The sequence below is a fragment of the Ovis aries genome, chromosome 1, assembly GCF_016772045.2.
Source record: "Ovis aries strain OAR_USU_Benz2616 breed Rambouillet chromosome 1, ARS-UI_Ramb_v3.0, whole genome shotgun sequence".
NCBI classification, from domain to species: domain Eukaryota; kingdom Metazoa; phylum Chordata; class Mammalia; order Artiodactyla; family Bovidae; genus Ovis; species Ovis aries.
Genome location: NC_056054.1, coordinates 98,398,750 through 98,417,396, shown reverse-complemented (window position 1 = coordinate 98,417,396; position 18,647 = coordinate 98,398,750). Strand labels below are relative to the sequence as shown.

The 18,647-nt window shown below is 35.1% G+C and overlaps 1 long non-coding RNA gene across 1 annotated transcript in view; it reads left to right on the top strand.

The window, feature by feature from the left end:
• Positions 1-18,647, top strand: part of LOC121817731 (uncharacterized) — a 199,772-nt gene that overhangs the window by 156,843 nt on the left and 24,282 nt on the right. The gene's annotated exons all lie outside the window — the stretch shown is intronic.

Here is an 18,647-nt window from a genome sequence, read left to right as displayed (position 1 = left end):
TGCAAATCACTGGTTGGTGGGGCTCGGTCTTAAGGCAGCTGTCAGTGAAACCCCAGGAAGCTGCCAAGCTAGTGCTGGCTTACTGGTCAGTGGATTCAGGTTCCAGGAAGTCCCAGGGCTGGCGTCTGCTAAGCAGTATGTTAAGCCAGGTCCTGGGGCTAGTTCTGGCCAAGGTGAGTAGAGATGGGCTCTGGGGCCTTGGTGCAGGTCCATGGGTCATTCAGACTGCTGGTAGGTAGGGCCGGTACTTGACACATCAGGCTGTAGGGTTTGGGATGTCCCAAAACTTGTGTTGCCCTTCAGTGGGTGAAACCAGGGCCAACCAGTCACAGGGATGGTGAAGGCCTGCTGATGGGTGCTGGTTCCTGCTATGACAGGCTGAGGGGCTGCTGTTGTCCTAGGTTTTTGAAATAGTTTTTAGCATATATAGAGGAAATATTTAAGATAATTGTGTAATATATGGGTGAGAATAAAAGGATGTTAAGCAGTGTAAGATTTCTGTGTATCACTTGAATTGATAAGACATTGATACCTGTAGACTGTGATAAGTTATGTGTATATAATGTTATACCTCTGTGTGTGTGCTCAGTAGCTCAGTCTAGACAACCACTACAAATGTTATACAAAGTGATATACTCAAAACACTGTAGGTCAATCAAAGTGGAATTTTGAAAAGTTCAAGGCATGGGAAAAACCTCTAGAAGAGTAAACAAGAGAGAAAACAAATATGAAACAAAAAATAATATGACAAAATTAATCCTTAACATATAAAAAAGTATATAACATTTAAATTCTATTGGCCTATGTATATCAGTAGAAGACAGATTGGTACAGTAGATTTAAAAACATGGCCTAACTGTATGTGTCTATAAGAATTTGCATTAAAAGTGACAACAAAGAGACATTTAAAGTAAAAGAATGAAAATAAATATACCTTGCCAATAATAACCAAAAGGCAGCAGGAATGGCTGTATTATTATATTTCAGAGAAAAGAAAATTACCAGAAGTTGAGAGGAATATTAAATCATTATGAGTCAATCTATCAGGAAGACCAAGTAATTCTAAATGTGCATGCACCAAAAAACTCAGAGCTTTGATAAATATTAAACAAAGACTGTTAGAACTAAAAGGAAAAATAGGCAAGTCCTATACAGTTCTCTCTCAACAACTGACTGAACAACCAGACAGAAAATCAGAACTCAGGAACATAATCAAACAGGATCTAACATAAACATATGGAACAACCCATCCAAAATCAGATACCACCTTCCTTTCAAGTGCCCACAGAACATATACTGGGATAGACTATATCTTTAGTATAAAACAAACTTTAGTACATTTACAAGAATTGAAATCATTCAGAGTGTGTTCTCCGTCCACAAAAGAATCACATTAGAAACTAATATCAGAAAGATAATGGTAAAGTTTCCAAGCACTTGGAGAGCAAACAATACACTTCTAAATAGTCCATAAGTAGGAGTCTCAAAGAAAATACATTGAATGGAATAAACATAAAGATACACATATCAAACTTTCTGGGATGCATCTAAAGCAGTGCTGAGTGGGAAATTCATTCACTAAATACTTAATTACAAAAGAGTCTAAAATTATTAATCTAAAGTCTACACATACACACAAATTAAAAAAACAAGAGCAAAATAAACCCTAAGTAAAACTACCTCACAATTGCACTCATCTCACATGCTAGTAAAGTAATGCTCAAAATACTCCAAGCCAGGCTTCAGCAATATGTGAACGGTGAACTTCCAGATGTTCAAGCTGGTTTTAGAAAAGGCAGAGGAACCAGAGATCAAATTGCCAACATCCACTGGATCATCGAAAAAGCAAGACAGTTCCAGAAAACATCTCTTTTTGCTTTATTGACTATGCCAAAGCCTTTGACTGTGTGGATCACAATCAACTGTGGAAAATTCTGAAAGAGATGGGAATACCAGACCACCTGTCCTGCCTCTTGAGAAACCTATATGCAGGTCAGGAAGCAACAGTTAGAACTGGACATGGAACAACAGACTGGTTTCAAATAGGAAAAGGAATACGTCAAGGCTGTATATTGTCACCCTCCTTATTTAACTCATATGCAGAGTACATCATGAGAAATACTGGGCTGGAGGAAGCACAAGCTAGAATCAAGATTGCTGGGAGAAATATCAATAACCTCAGATATGCAGATGACACCACCCTTATGGCAGAAAGTGAAGAAGAACTAAAGAGCCTCTTGATGAAAGTGAAAGAGGAGAGTGAAAAGTTTGCTTAAAGCTCAACATTCAGAAAACTAATATCATGGCATCCAGTCCCACCACTTCATGGCAAATAGATGGGGAAACAGTGTCAGACTTTATATTTTGGGGCTCCCAAATCACAGCAGATGGAGAGTGCAGCCATGAAATTAAAAGACGCTTACTTCTTAGAAGGAAGATTATGACCAACTTAGACAGTATATTAAAAAAGCAGAGACATTACTTTGCCAACAAAGGTCCGTCTAGTCAAGGTTATGGTTTTTCCAGTGGTCATGTATGGATGTGAGAGTTGGACTATAAAGAAAGCTGAGCGCTGAAGAATTGATGCTTTTGAACTGTGGTGTTGGAGAAGACTCTTGAGAGTCCCTTGGACTGCAAGGAGATCCAACCAGTCCATCCTAAAGGAGATCAGTCCTGGGTGTTCATTGGAAGGACTGATGTTGAAGCTGAAACTCCAATACTTTGGCTACCTGATTCAAAGAGCTGACTCATTTGAAAAGACCCTGATGCTGGGAAAGATTGAGGGCAGGACAAGAAGTGGGCAACAGAGGATGAGATGGTTGGATGGCATCACCAACTCAATGGATATGGGTTTGGGTGGACTCCAGGAGTTGCTGATTGATAGGAAGGCCTGGAGCGTTGTGGTTCATGGGGTTGCAAAGAGTCGGACATGACTGAGCAACTGAACTGAACAGAAGAAGAAAGAATGAAGTATCAAAGAATGGAAATCAGTGAAATTGAAAACAGGAAATAATAGATAAATCTATTTTTTTAAAAACCCGTTTTTTTAATTAATTGATTAAATTGGCGAACTTCAGTACACACAAGCAAAACTGTGTCCAACTCTTTGTGACCCCATTAACTGTAGCCTGCCCGGCTCCACTTTTCATGGGATTCTCCAGGCAAGAATCCTGGATTGGGTTGCCATTCCTGTCTCCAAAGATTGATAAAGAAAGACAGAAATTACCAATATCAGTGATGTAACAAGGGACATTATTCAGACCCTGCAAACATCAAATAGGCAGTAAGGGAATACTACAAATAACTCCAAGCATAAATTTGACAACTTAGATAAAAATGGGTCAGTTCCTGAAGAAGTATAAACTACGTGGCCTATGTGATATTTTAAAAATAATTAGTCTCATCTATAATTATGAAGGAAATTAAATTCTAACTTAAAAAAATACAAAATAAAAAAACTCTCTTCCCATATATGTCTACTGGAGAACTCCACCAAACTTTTAAAGAAGAATTAACATACAATTCTTTTAGAAAATAGAAGAGGAGGGACCTCTTACAATTCATTTTATGAAGTATTACTCTAATACCAACACTAGATAAGACATCACAATGAAAGAAAACTATAGATCAATATACTTTATGAATATAGATGGGAAAATTGTTAACAACATTAGCATATAGAATTCAGAAATATTTATATAAAAAGAATTATACACTTAATACCAAGTGGGTTGTTTTTAGTGGCACAATATTGAAAATCAACCTGTGTGACTCACCATGTTAACAGAAAGGCAGAAAATTTACAAGATTTTATCAATCAATGCAGAAAAGGCATTCGACAAAATTCAATCACATTTATGATAAATTCTCAGGGCAAAAAAAAAAAAACAAAACTGAAATAAAGGGAACCTTACTCAACTTCCTCTTTATCAAGTGATAATGAGAAGCTACAAAAAAACTACATCTAACATACTTAGTGGTAAAAGACTGAATGCTTTCCCCTTAAGATCAGGCACAATTTAAGGATGCCTACTCTCTACCCTTATTCAACATTTCACTGGAAGTTCTAGTCAGATCAACAAGGCAAGATAAGGAAACAAAAAGCAGATGTATTGGGAATGAAGAAATAAATGGTTATTTTCTGATGATACAATGATCTGAGTACAAAAAAGTTAACAAAACATCCTAAAATTAATAAGTGAAATGAGCAGTGTCACAGATTAACAAACAGAAATAAATTACATTTATGTACTATCAATGAGCAAGTGGAAACCAAAATTAATGATATAATAAATACCATCTGCAATTTTTCAAAAAAAAAAGTTTAGCTGTAAAATTTAACCAAAGACTTTTATGATGAAAACTGAAAAAATGAGTATGAAAGAAATAAACATCTACAAAAGTAGAGGGATATATTGTTTTCATGATTGGAAGACTCAATATAGTAAAGATGTCACTTCTCCCCAAACTGATAAACAGGTTTAATGTGTTTCCCATCAAAATCACTAGTAGCTCAGCTGGTAAAGAATCCGCCTGCAATGCAGAAGACCCCAGTTTGATCCCTAGGTAGGGAAGATCCCCTGGAGGAGGGAACGGCTATCCACTCCAGTATTCTGGCCTGAGAATGCCATGGACTGTATAGTCCATGAGGTCGCAAAGAGTCGACTGAGCAAATGACTGAGCAAATTTCACTTCACTTCACTTCATCAAAATTCCAGCAGAAATTTTGTAAATATAGACAAGATTATTCCAAAATTTAAATGGAAAAGTAAATGAACTGAAATAGCTAAAACATTTTGAAAGAAGAATAAAATGGGAAGAACTCTACCCTATAACCAAACTATGTTGTGTTGGTGTTCAGTTCAGTTGCTCAGTTGTGTCCGACTCTTTGCGACCCCATAAATTGGTGTAGGGATAGATTAATGGAGCATAATAGAGAAGCCAGACAATCTCACACTACTAAACACAAGTGATTATTGACAAAAGTACAAGGGAAATTTCATGGCGGAAGTAGTCTTTCAAATAAATTGTGTTGAATGGCCCAGACCACCAGAGAAACAAGACCAGGCTCCACTCACCAGTGGGCAGGAACCAGTCCCTCCCACCAGGAAGTCTGCACAAACTTCTTATATGGCCTCATTCACCAGAAGGCAGACAGCAGAAGCAAGAACTACAGTCTTGCAGCCTGTGAAACAGAAACCACAGCCACAGAAACTAGACAAAATGACGTGGCAGAGGAAAATACCTCAGATGGAGAACAGGATAAAACCCCAGAAGAATAACTAAGTAATTAGAGATAGGCAATATTACTGAAAAAGAATTCAGAGTAATGATTGTAAAGATGATCCAAGATCTTGAAAAAAGAATAGAGGCATAGATTGAGAAGTTACAAAAAATCTTTAACATAAAAACCTAGAGAATCTAAAGAATAGATGAGTTATACAGTAATTGAAATGAAAAACATAGTAGAGGGATCAATAGCACAGTGAGTTAAGCAGAAGAATAAATAAGCGAGCTGGAAGACAGAATGGTGGAAACCACTTATGCAGAACAGAATAAAGAGAAAAAATAAAAAGAAATTAAGACAGTCTGAGAGACCTCTGGGTCAACATTTAATGCACCAACATTTGCATTATATAGGTCATAGAAGGAGAAGAGAGAGAAAAGACCTAAGAAAGTATTTGAAGAGATAATAGCTGAAAACTTTCCTAATGTGCGTGCTCAGTCTCTCAGTCATATCCAACTCTTTGCAGGACCATGGACTTGGAGCCTGGCAGGCTCCTCTGTCCATGGAATTTTCCAGGCAAGAATACTGGAGTGGGTTGCCATTTCTTACTCCATGGTATCTTCTTGACCCAGGGATCAAACCCACATCTCTTGCATCTTCTGCACTGGCACACTGATTCTTTACCACTAGTGCCACCTGGGAAGTCCCCAAAACTTTTCCTAATACGGGAAAGGAGACAGTTATTCAACTCCCCAAAGTGCTGAGAATCCCAGGAAAGAAACCCAAAGAGGAACACATCAAGACACATAGTAATCAAATTAATAAAAATTAAAGACAAAGCAAAAATACTAAAAACAACAAGGGAAAAGCAACAAGTAACACACAAAGGAACTCCCATAGGTTATCAGCTGATTTCTCGGCAGAAATTTTGCAGGCTAGAAGGGAACGGCACAATATACTTAATAAAAGGGAAGAACGCACAACTAAGAAAACTCTAGGCTCTCATTCATATTCAATGGAGAAATCAAAACATTTACTGGCAAGCAAAAGCTAAGAGAACTGAGCAACATCAGATCAGTTTTATAACATGCTAAAGGAACTTCTCTAGGTGGAAAAGAAAAGGCCATTACTAGAAACAAGAAAATTATGAATGGAAAAGCTTATTGGTAAAGGCAAACATACAGTAAAGGTAGGAAATTATCTATACACAAATATGATATCAAAACAAGGAATTGTGAGAAAAGGAGAGGACAAATGAAGGATACTAGAAATGCATTTTAAATTGAAAGATCAGCAACTTAATCTTGTTTATAAGTGTGTTAGTTGCTCAGTCATGTCTGACTCTTTGTGACCCCATGGACTGTAGCCCACCAGGCTGCTCTGTCCATGGGATTTCCCAGGCAAGAATACTGGAGTGGGTAGACATGTCCTCTTCCAGGAGATCTTTTTGACCCGGGGGTCAAACCCACATCACCTGCTTGGCAGGAGGATTCTTTTACCACTGAACCTCCAGGGAAGTCCCTTGAAAAAACAATAGATATATGTTTAATTGAATCATTTTGCTGTACACCTGAAGTGAACAAAACTTTGTTAATCAACTATATTCCAATATAAAATAAACATTTTAAATATTATGTTGGAGCAATTAGATATCCACAGGCAAACAAGAAAAAAAGCCTCTAAACTGAACCTCAGCCTAAATCACACCTTATTTAAAAATTAACTCAAAATGGATCATATAGTTAAATTTAAACCACCAAACTGTGAACATGTAGAGAAAAGTAAGAGAAAAATTGGGGGACCTATGATTGTTGAAGACTTTTCAGGCATGGTATAAAAAGTCTGATCCATAAGAGAAAAAAATTGATAAATTGATCATCAAAACTAAAAACTTTTATTCTGAGAATGATTAAAGGATTAAAGTACAAGTTATGGATATGGAAAAAATATTTTTAAACCATTAGCTGACAGAAGATTCAGAATATGTTTTTAAGAGTCTTAAACTTAAGAGTAAAGAAAACACATTCTAATTAGAAAATGGGCAAAATACATGAAGAAACATTTCACAAGAGATTATACTAATCAGAGATCATATTTAATACCATCAACCACCAGGGAAGAACAAATAAAGACTAGGATGAGATATCACATCACACCTGTTGAATAGCTCACATAAAAAATAATGGTACCAAAAATTAGCAAAAATGTGGAGAAAATAGATCTCTCTCATATTTCTGGTAGAAATATAAAATGACACAACCATTCTGAAAAATAGTTTAAAAATTCCTTTAGAAACTAAATATACATTTTCTACACAAGCCAGAAATTGCTCCCCGGGACAGTTAGCCTAGGGAAATGAATACTAATATCCACATTAAAGTTTGTACATGATCATTTAAGGCAGTTTTACTTACAGTAGCCAAAAACTGTAAATAACCAAAATATTCTACAATTGGCTTCCCTGGTGGCTCAGACAATAAAGAATCTGCCTGTAACGCAGGAGACTTGGGTTCAATCCCTGAATAGGGAAGATACCCTGGAGAAGAGAATGGCTACCTACTCCACTATTCTTGCCTGGAGAATTCCATGGACAGAGTCTGGCAGGCTACAGTTCATGGGGTCACAAAGAACCGACTAACTCTTTCATGTTAACTTAAATTGTGGAATACTGCTCAGCAACAAAAAATGAATTATTGATACACATGGCAACTTGGATTGATCTTAATAGCATTGTACTGCATGCATCCTCAGTCCTGTCTGACTCTTTGTGACCCCATAGACTGTAGCCTGCCAGGCTCTTGTCTCCATGGGATTCTCCAGGCAAGAATACTAGGGTGGGTTGTTGCCATTTTCTACTCCAGTGGATCGTTCCAACCCAGGGATCAAACCCCCATCTCTGTGTCTCCTGCGTTGGCAGGCAGATTCTGTACCACTGAGACACCTGGGAAGCCCCTTAATTGCATTATTCTGAGCCCCAAAGGGCAATCTCAAAAGGCTGTATATGGTACGATTTCATTTATATAACATTCTCAGAAGGAAAAATTATAGAGATGGAGAACAGATTAGTGGTTGCCCAAGTTAAGAATGTCTAGGAAGAAGGACATGTCTGTTGAAAAGTAGCATAAGGGACATACTTGGGGTGATAGGATAGTTCTGTAACTTAACTGTAGTGGTAGTTACACAGATCTCTACGTGTGATAACACAGAACTCGACACATACATCATAATGTATAATGTCAGTTTCCTGGTTTTGATATCATACTATAATCATATAAGATGTAACCAATTATGAAAAGTTGTCAAAGGGTACATAGGACCTCTCTGTACTACCATAATAACTTTTTTTAAAAAGTGCAATTATTTTAAAATAAAAAGTTAAAAAAATTTTAATGAAGAAATTTAGACATCCCCAGATTAACAAAGTAGAGTTAATTAATCACAAAGAGTCCTATTCTACAAGATGTACTAAAGAGAATTCTTCAGGCTTAAAAGATAGGACACTAGAGAGCAACTCAAATCCTCATGAAGAAATAAAAGCACCAGTAAAGGTATTTAATAAGTAAATACAAAAAACCTTATAAAATATTTTAAATGTACTCTTCTCTTTACTGATTTTTACTTCTGTGTAAAATAATAATTACAAATCTGCACTAATGGGCTTGCAATGGAAAGTAAGAGAGTTATAGTGAAGCAAAGTTTCTGTATACCACTGGAAATAAATTAGTATTAATCTGAGATAGTTTGATTTAAATTGAGATATATATTGCAATCCTCATAGCAAACATTAAGGAAATAGCTTAAAAATATATAGTAAAAAGGCCAGGTATATGAAAGTGTCTGTGCCTTCCAACTAATTTTGCTGTGAAACTAAAACATCTCCAAAAATAAAGTCTAATTTTTAAAAAAGCAAATTACCAAAATAAAAGAAAAAGAATTTAAATATACACTTGATAATATTTATACAAAAGATGGCAATAATTAAAGAATGACAAATATATAAAACAAAAGATGGCAATAATTAAAGAATGACAAATATATAAAACAGTTTCAAAGTGGCAATGTAAACCCTACCATTTTATTTAGTACATCTAATGTAAGTGTATTAAGCACTCCAAATAAAAGGTAGGAGTTGTCAGGATGGATTAAAATTAGGATCCAATTTTATACATCTAATTATATAGAAAGTGTGTTTATACAAGAGACATACTTTAGATTCAAAACCACAAATAGATTAAAGTAAAATAATGGAAAATATTTCTAATCACTAAGTAAAACACCATGCAAACAGTAACTAAAAGAACTGAAATGACTAGATTATTATCAAGAAAAATAGGCTTTAAGACAAAAAAAAAGCTTACTTAAGACAAAAAAGCTTCTGAAGACAAAGAGGGACATTCTAGATGAAACAAAGTTCAGTTCAGAGGGAAGTTATAATAACTATAAATATGTAAATATATGTATATATGTATGTACTTGACAGAGCCCCAAACTATATGAAACAAAAATTGACAGAATTGAAGAGGGGAATAGATGATACAATAATAATTGGAAAGGTCATTTTCAGTAATGGGTAGAACAACTAGACAGCAAAGCAACCAGGATATAGAAGACTAATGACAATTTTGACCTATTAAAATGTTTCTTGGAGCTTACAATGTTTCATGCAATGACAGAAGAAATACACGTTATTTTCAATGTACATGGAATATTCCCCAGGATACACCGCATACTAAGCCATAAAATAATGATAATTTTCAAGGATTGAAATCATACAAAGTATGTTCCCTAACCAAAATGGAATTATATTAGAGATTAACCACAGAATAAAATATTTGGAAAATTTCCACTAATATCTGGAAATTAAGAAACATATTTCTAAATGATGTGTGAATCAAAGAAATTATGAAATAAACTATAAAGTATTTTAATATAAGTCTGAAGACACAACACCTCAATATTTGTGAGATGCTGCTAAAATAATACTTAGAGGAAATTTTATAATTTTAAATATCTGTATTAGAAAAGAAAATATGTCAACTTGAAATCATGATAAAGGAAAATTATGAAAAAACTTTATGCTAACAAATTAGAAAACTTAGATGAAGTGGCCAAATTTGTAGAAAAACACAAACTATCAAAACTAACTCAAGAAGAAATAAAATACCTTAGTATACCTAGTTAACAGTCTTTTCACACAGATAAGTTCAGGCCTACATACACTCACTAGCAAACTGTATCAAATACTCAAAAAGAAATAATAACACTACTCCACACACTCTTTCAGAAAATAGAGGCAGAAGGAACACTTTTCAACTTACTCTATAAGGTCAGTATCATTATCATACCAAAGTTATGCAGAAACATCACAAGAAAAGAATACTACAAGCCAGTATCATGAATATAGATTCAAATATTAGAAAACAAAATCGAAGAACATATAAAAATGATTATACACCATGATCAAGTGGTATTTATCCCAGGAATGCAGGTTGGTTTAACATCCAAGTATTGATTAATGTAATACATCATATTGAAACAGTATAGGCAAAACCCACATGATTATCACAATACATATAGAAAAAACATTTGACAAATGATTCATAGGGTCACAAAGAATCGGACACGACTGAGCAACTGAACTGAACTGAATACCTATTCATGATAAAAATTCAGCAAGTGTGGAGCAAGATAGGTTTCCTCAACCTGATGAAAGCCATCTACAAAATGTTTCCTGCAGGAAACATTAGTTTTAATGGAGAAAGGCTGAAGGTTTTACTTCTAAGACCAGATAAAAGACAAAGATGTCCACTCTCACCACTTCTATTCAAATTATACTGGAGGCTCTAGCTGGCACAAAATGAAAGGGAAAAGAAAAGGCATGCAGATCAGAACCAAAAAAACAAAACTGTGCCTAGGTGTTGATGACATGATGGTCTACATAGAACATCCTAGAGAATCTAAAAAACTATAACAACAGCAACAAAATAACTCCTAGAACTAACAAATGAGTTCAGCAAGAGCACAGGATACATGATCAATACACAAAAATATTTTTATATTCCTGCAATTAATAATATGAAAATAAAATTGAATATATTTCATTCATAAAAACATTGAAAAGAATACCAAGTTTAGAAATAAGTTTAATAGAAGTGCAAATCTTATACACAGAAAGTTACAAACATTGCAGAAAGTTTTTTTTCAACATCTAAATTAATGGAGATACAGTCAATATTCTTGCATTGAAAGGCTCACTATTGTTAAGACAGCATTTTTTTCCAAGTTGATCTATAGAATTTATGCAGCTCCAGCAAGTTTTTGCAGAAACTGTAAGCAAATACTAAATGTTATATGAAAATGCAGAAGATTCCAAACAGCCAAAACTGTTTTGAAAAGAACAAAGATGAGGATTAATTTATGTATAAGATGAGTCAATATTGTTTAGATGTTAATTAGCTACCCAAATTTCTCTATAGATTCTACCTAATCTCAATCAAAATAATAGAAAGTAAAAAAAAGACACTGACAGTTTTTAAATTTATATGGAAATTCTAAAAACCTAGAATAGTGAAAACAATTTATGTGTACTATGTAAAAATATGATCTTATAATGGGTCATAGTCCTAATTATAAGATTCAAAATTATTAAAATTATAGCTCAGTGGGTAAAGAATCTGTCTGCAATGCAGGAGATGCAAGTTCCATCTCTGAGTTGGGAAAATCTCCTGGAGGAGGAAGTAGCAACCCACACCAGTGTTCTTGCCTGAAAAGTCCCTTGGACGAGGAGCCTGGCGGGCTACAGTCCAAAGAATTGCAAAGAATCGGACATGACTGAGCAACTGAACACATACATACAAAATAAAGCATAGGAGAAATCTTAATGACATTGGCTGGGCAAATATTTCATAAATAGGATACAAAAAAGGAAAAGCTATAAAAGAAAATGTTCATGTATTTGCCTTCATCCAAATTTTATCATTTTTCTTTTCAAAAAGACACTAAAGGAAACTCAAAGCAAAGCCACAGACTGGGAGAAAACATTTGCAAACATATATCCAAGAAAGGACTGCATCTAGAATTCAAAAACCTTTTTCAATTCAACAACAAGAAGACAAACAACCCAATCAAAAAATGGGCAAACATTTAAACATTTCATCAAAGAGGATGTATGATAGCAAATAAGTACATGAAATATATTCAACATCATTAGTCATTAAGAAAATGTAAATTAAAACCAAAATGAGACACTAATATACCTCCTCTAGAATGACTAATATTAAAGACTGAGCAAGCCAAGTTTGGTCAAGCATGTGTAGCAACTGGAACTCTAATACACTGCTAATAGAAATGTAAAATAACAGCCACTTTACAAAATAGTTTGGCAGCTTCTTAAGTTATTTTTAAGTTGATCTGATTTTTAAAACTATAATGAGTTTTTCTCTTTTTAACAAATTTTTATGAATGGAATAATACAGTAGTCTTTTTTAAAAAATCTGGCTTTTTATACTCAACATAATCATTTGAAGATTCATCCATAATACCCAGTAAATCACTTGTAGGTATTTACCCAAGAGAAAGAAAATGTATGTCTCCTCAAAGACTAGTACATGAATTATTTATAGCATCTTTATTTGTAAAGACCCCAAACTGAAAAAAACTTAAATACAACTTAAATTTTATCAACAAGTAGATGGTTAAAAATATTGTGGTATATCCCCACAATAGAATATCCATTCTATTTTTTTAAAAGACTACTGTTTTATTCCATTTATAAAAATTTGTTAAAAAGATATAAATAATATAATATAACTTATAATATAACTTATTAAGATATAATAAAACTTATTATAGTTTTAAAAATCAGATCAATGGTTGCTCAGGTTTGGGAAAGTGACACTGGCACAGGAAATCTTTTGGGCATGATGAAAATATTCATTATCTTGGTGTAGTGATGGCTTCATTTGTTTATGTAGCTCAGTCGATAAAGAATCCATCTACAATCCAGGAGACCCAGGTTCAGTTCCTGGATTGGGAAGATCCCCTGGAGATGGAAATGGCAATCTACTCCAGTATTCTTGCTTGGGAAATTCCATGGACAGAGGAGTCTGGCGAGCTACAGTCCATGGGGTCACAAGAGTCAGACACAACAGAGGGACTAAAGCACCGCCACCAAGGAAAGCCAGGGGACATATGTATACCTATGGTTGATTCATGTTGATGTATGGCAGAAACCAACACAATATATAAAGCAATTATCCTCTAATTAAAAATAAGTAAATTTTTTTTTAAAAGTGCAGTTGGTGTTGCCTGGGGACTTGGATATCTTAAGCCTTTCCCTGTGATATTTATTTCACCAAAGTGAGCCTGACATAGCAATCAGAAAAAGAAAAGCAATCAGTAAGTGTTCTATGTGAAAAATCAGCAGTAAATTTCTTGCCTAGATGTTTGATAGAATGTTAAGAATGAAAATCAGGGAATCTCTAGTCCACTTTTGTAATTTGTTGTATTAAACAGTGTGTTAGGAGTCTGGAGAATTGCATCTATAATTTTCATTTATGAAAACTCCTGTGGGAATTCAGTGTATTGCAAATTGCCATATTTCCTTTCATTCTAAAGCAAGATGGTTAGTGTACTCAGTTGTCCAATACTTTAACAGAAGTGGCCTACTGGGACAGGAGCAATGTGCTTTCTGCAAAACAAAACCATACCTTGCTAATTTATTATTTTCCAAGTAAGGAACGAGGCAAACAACTGAGAGAAACCCATGATTCAGCTAACAGAAATTTATCAATCATCCAATATATCCTTGATAATTAGAAAATGAAAACTATTCTGGTTCTAAAAATGTCTTTGAAAAGTTTGTATCCAAGAGTATTAAAAATTGAACCACCTTGGAGCTATTGTCACTTTGACATTGGCGCAGAATAAGTAAAGGAATGCTTCTCAGAGTGGAGAAGTTTTGATTGAGGATTTGTTGGCCACCTGTGCTTGTGTGTGTAAGTTGCTTCAGTCATGTCCCATTCTTTGAGGCCCTAAGGATTGTAGCCTGCCAGGTTCCTCTGTCCATGGGATTCTCCAGGCAAGACTACTCGAGTGGGTTGCCATGCCCCTCTTTAGGGCATCTTCCTGACCCAGGGATCGAACTCGTGTCTCTTAGCTCTCCTGCATTGGTAGGCAGGTAACCACTAGTGGTACCTGGGAAGTCCTGAGGACCTGTGCTTGCACTGATCTAATTTAACATCTTCAGGTTTATTCTACAGCACAGTAGATGGTGTACAACTTAATCTCTAAGCCCAAGAATGGTATGAAACTATCAGGAAGCTAAGAATCGAACTCTTTATCAGGTATTGAGATAAACTTCAGAAACATTTCACATGTTCTTACCATGTCTAGATGATTCAGTAGAACCATGCACTGTGTTGATTTCTTAAAATAAAATATTAATCATCAACAAAGAGGGAACTAGAAATGAAATACTACAGTGCTGTCAGAGATAAAAGCCCCTGGAATAGTGTATGAAGTTCTGATTGCTGACCCTCAATAATGAAAAAATGGAGTAGGTGAAACACAAGAAAAATAAGCAAGGGGATGAGTAGACAAAAAAGATTGGAAAGATTAAGGAAGAAAAGGGACACTGAACGCTATTAAATAATGAAGGGAGGGGATAAGATATACGTAGACTCATTTAACAACTGTGACTTTTAGAAATCTTGTAAGGAAGACAGACTAAGTATTATTAACCCTATTTTACAAATAAGGAAACTAGGGCTTAGATAATTGAACAGGGTCATAACAACGATTAAGTAATGTAGCCATATTTTCTACAGTGTACTTTTTATTCTGCTACTCAACCTCTGTCACTTAGTGCAACTCATAATAGTCTCATTACCCAACAGAGTAACACTTAAAGGAAGTGTAGGTAGACAAAATGAAAAATGGCTAGGAAATTTATTTTAAAAATTCAACCTTACCCTACTGTATAGCACATAGCTCAATGTTATGTGGCAGTTTGGAAGGGAAGGGAGTTTGGGAGACAATGGATATTGTTTGTTAATCAGCTATTCCCTAAAATAAAATTAAAAGTTTAAAAAATAAAAATAATTTTTGATAAGTTAAAAGTGACTGCAGTTAAAGATGATATCCTTTTTCTGACAATTATCATATTTCTGTGTGTGTGTGTGTGTGTGTGCTCAGTCACGTCTGACTCTTTGCAATCCCGTGGACCTTAACCCGCCAGGCTCCTCCCTCCATGAGATTCTCCAGGCAAGAATACTGGAGCGGGTTGCCATTTCTTACTCCAGGGGATCATCCCAATCCAGGGATCAAACTCATGTCTCTTGTATCTCTTGCATTGGCAGGCAGATTCTGTATCACTGCATCACCTGGGAAGCATCATATTCTTATACATGCTAATAAAGGTGATTTCTTATAAAAAAAATTGAACCTCAAATTCTTTCTTTTAATAACCGGGATATAATAGCTGAATAAGGTAGAGCAAAAGGGAAGTCTGAGGACCTCTCAGTTGAGTACCAAGAAATAAAGGGGAAATACCACTGAGGTTAAAAAAAAAGGGGGGTCAAAGAAGGAAAATTTACATAAAGCTGATTATCTGTATTCAAAAGGTATAACAGGCCCTTTGGAAAACTATACACCAATTGTAACAGCACTTAAAACCAGTCTTGATTTTCTCTTTTCAAAAATTTTCAGAGACTGCAATCTTTTCTTTGAAATATGGAAAATATGATTCTTTGTAAATGGAGATGAGTTTTGGAAATATCTCAAAGTTATTCCAAACAAATTGTTTTTAGAATAAATCTAGTGAATCATGTGATCAATAATGTTGGGTAATGCTATCTGAGCCTATATGGTTCTGAGACTTGTATTCTTGTGTGGTTAGAAAATTGGCTTGAAAAGAAATAGGGCCCAAACCAGGCTTTTCTATAAGACTTTCTTATTGGATTGTGGTCCCACTCTTCCACAGTGACCCAATTGCTGGGTGGATTTTCTGGGAGAGAGTGGGTGTTTCATGATTCCCTTCATTGGAGTGAATAATTGAAAGTGGAGAGTAATATGTTAGTGCTTCTTTGAAGGATGTAATTAGGTAATATCATGCAAGAAGGAAAGTGTCATAAAGCTAATAAAATGCAAATGAGGAGGAACTGCAGTACTGCTCATCTGCATCATCTCATTTGCAGAATTTAAGATGAAACAATAGAGATGAACCAAGAAGTTACATATATTCATCAGAATTGCTGGGGAGCCTTGATCTCTGGCTATCAATCAAAGCAGAGAATTCACTGCTGAAAGTTTGTCTTCACTGTACTTGGATGTGAAATATTCAATAGAGAGGAAGAGGAAAAAAAGCAGTATGCTGAATGAATTGGAGGTTATTTTGTTACTGCATCAATAGTTTTCAGACTTTTCCAACTCATGAGCTCTCTGGCAACATTTGATTTATCCACACCTGGATTCTCTTGCCCACAAAGATGTCTATAAAATACTTCTATTGCCCCTTCTGAAGTCACATTAATTCTAGGAGCTGAATATATCTCAAAGTCATTAATAACTGTATTAGTCACAATTTATCCAAATGCTTTTGAAATGCATTTCTATTTCCTTGGCTAATGAATTTATTTTATGTTTCAAAAGTTGCCATCTTCCTGTCCCAGGATTTTGAGGTTAGTGTGTAAGCAAATATCTGCTCACCTATTCAATATTACTTATGATCATGTAGATTTAATTACTTCTATATAATTAGATTTCTCATTTATAGACTGAAAGTATAAATCTAACTTTGAACCAAAGATGCCCGTTTTACTCTATTTCCGAAATTTTAGATTATTCTTCTCTGGTCCTTTTCAAGTTTTATGGCAAACTTCTTTTTGAGGGATGGTGGCAGGAACTACCTAAATTCTTTCAAGCACAGATATACTAGAATAAAGCTTTATTTCCAATGTACTTTTTAATGTTTTTCTTTGTTTTCTAAGCCTTTTTGGCTGATGCAGAATATTGGGTTTGTATTCCAGGGTCAGTGGAATACCAGGGTAGTGATTCTGATTCTTTTTCTTGAGTAAAATCTGATAAAGGAGAGTCTTTCATTTTGAGCATTCTAGATTAGTTATTTCCAAATTCATTACTTTTCCCTCACATGCATCATTATAGCATCTCATAAGGATTTGCCCACTGACACAGACTCATAAGATTATTCTATGGTCTCTCTCTCTCTCTCCTATGGGATGTCTGAAGAGATTTGTGCATCTTCTTTATTGTCATTTATAAATCTATTTAACAATCTCTGCCCTACTATGGATTCTTGAACAATCCTACGCTTCTGCATCTGGTGATGTGCCTATCTTTACTCTTTATGATGTATCTGTATCTGTATCTCTTTATGATGTATCTGTACTCTTTACTCTTTACGACTCTTTACATCATTATGACGTCTTTACATCATTATATCTCCTAATGATGAAAAAACAATTCCCATCACTAGCCTACAGTGATTCCACTTTGAATCATCTTTGGATATTTAAATGAGTTTCCAAAGACACCAGTTTCAGGGGAGCAAGGATGGTGGGTATGGATAATCTCTAAATAATCTCTAAAATCTAATATACCAAATCTATGGCTTGAGAACGTGTACTCCAGTGTTCATCGCAGCACTGTTTATAATAGCCAGGACATGGAAGCAACCTAGATGTCCATCAGCAGACGAATGGATAAGAAAGCTGTGGTACATATACATAATGGAGTATTACTCAGCCATTAAAAAGAATACATTTGAATCAATTCTAATGAGGTATATGAAACTGGAGCCGATTATACAGAGTGAAGTAAACCAGAAAGAAAAACACCAATACAGTACACTAATGCATATATATGGAATTTAGAAAGATGGTAATGATAACCCTGTATGTGAGCAAAAGAGACACAGATGTATAGAACAGTCTTTTGGACTCTGTGGGAGAGGGAGAGGGTGGGACGATTTGGGGGAATTGCACTGAAACATGTATAATATCATATAAGAAATGAATTGTCAGTCCAGGTTCAATACAGGATGCTTGGGGCTGGTGCACTGGGATGACCCGGAGGGATGGTACAGGGAGGGAGGTGGGAGGGGGGTTCAGGATGGGGAACACATGTATGCCTGTGGCAGATTCATGTTGATGTGTGGCAGAACCAATACAATATTGTAAAGTAATTAGCCTCCAATTAAAATAAATAAATTTAAAATTTTTAAAAAGGGTAACAGAAGATCTCCAATGGAATGTGACAACTGCCTACACTGTATCTAGGTGGAAAACCCAAGAAGAAATAAAGATAAATCCAGAGGATTTTATTTCATTTATTCTTCTATCTGTTTACTTGAAGAATTTAGGAACTATGTTGCCATGGTTAAATAGGTTATTTTTGTTTTCAT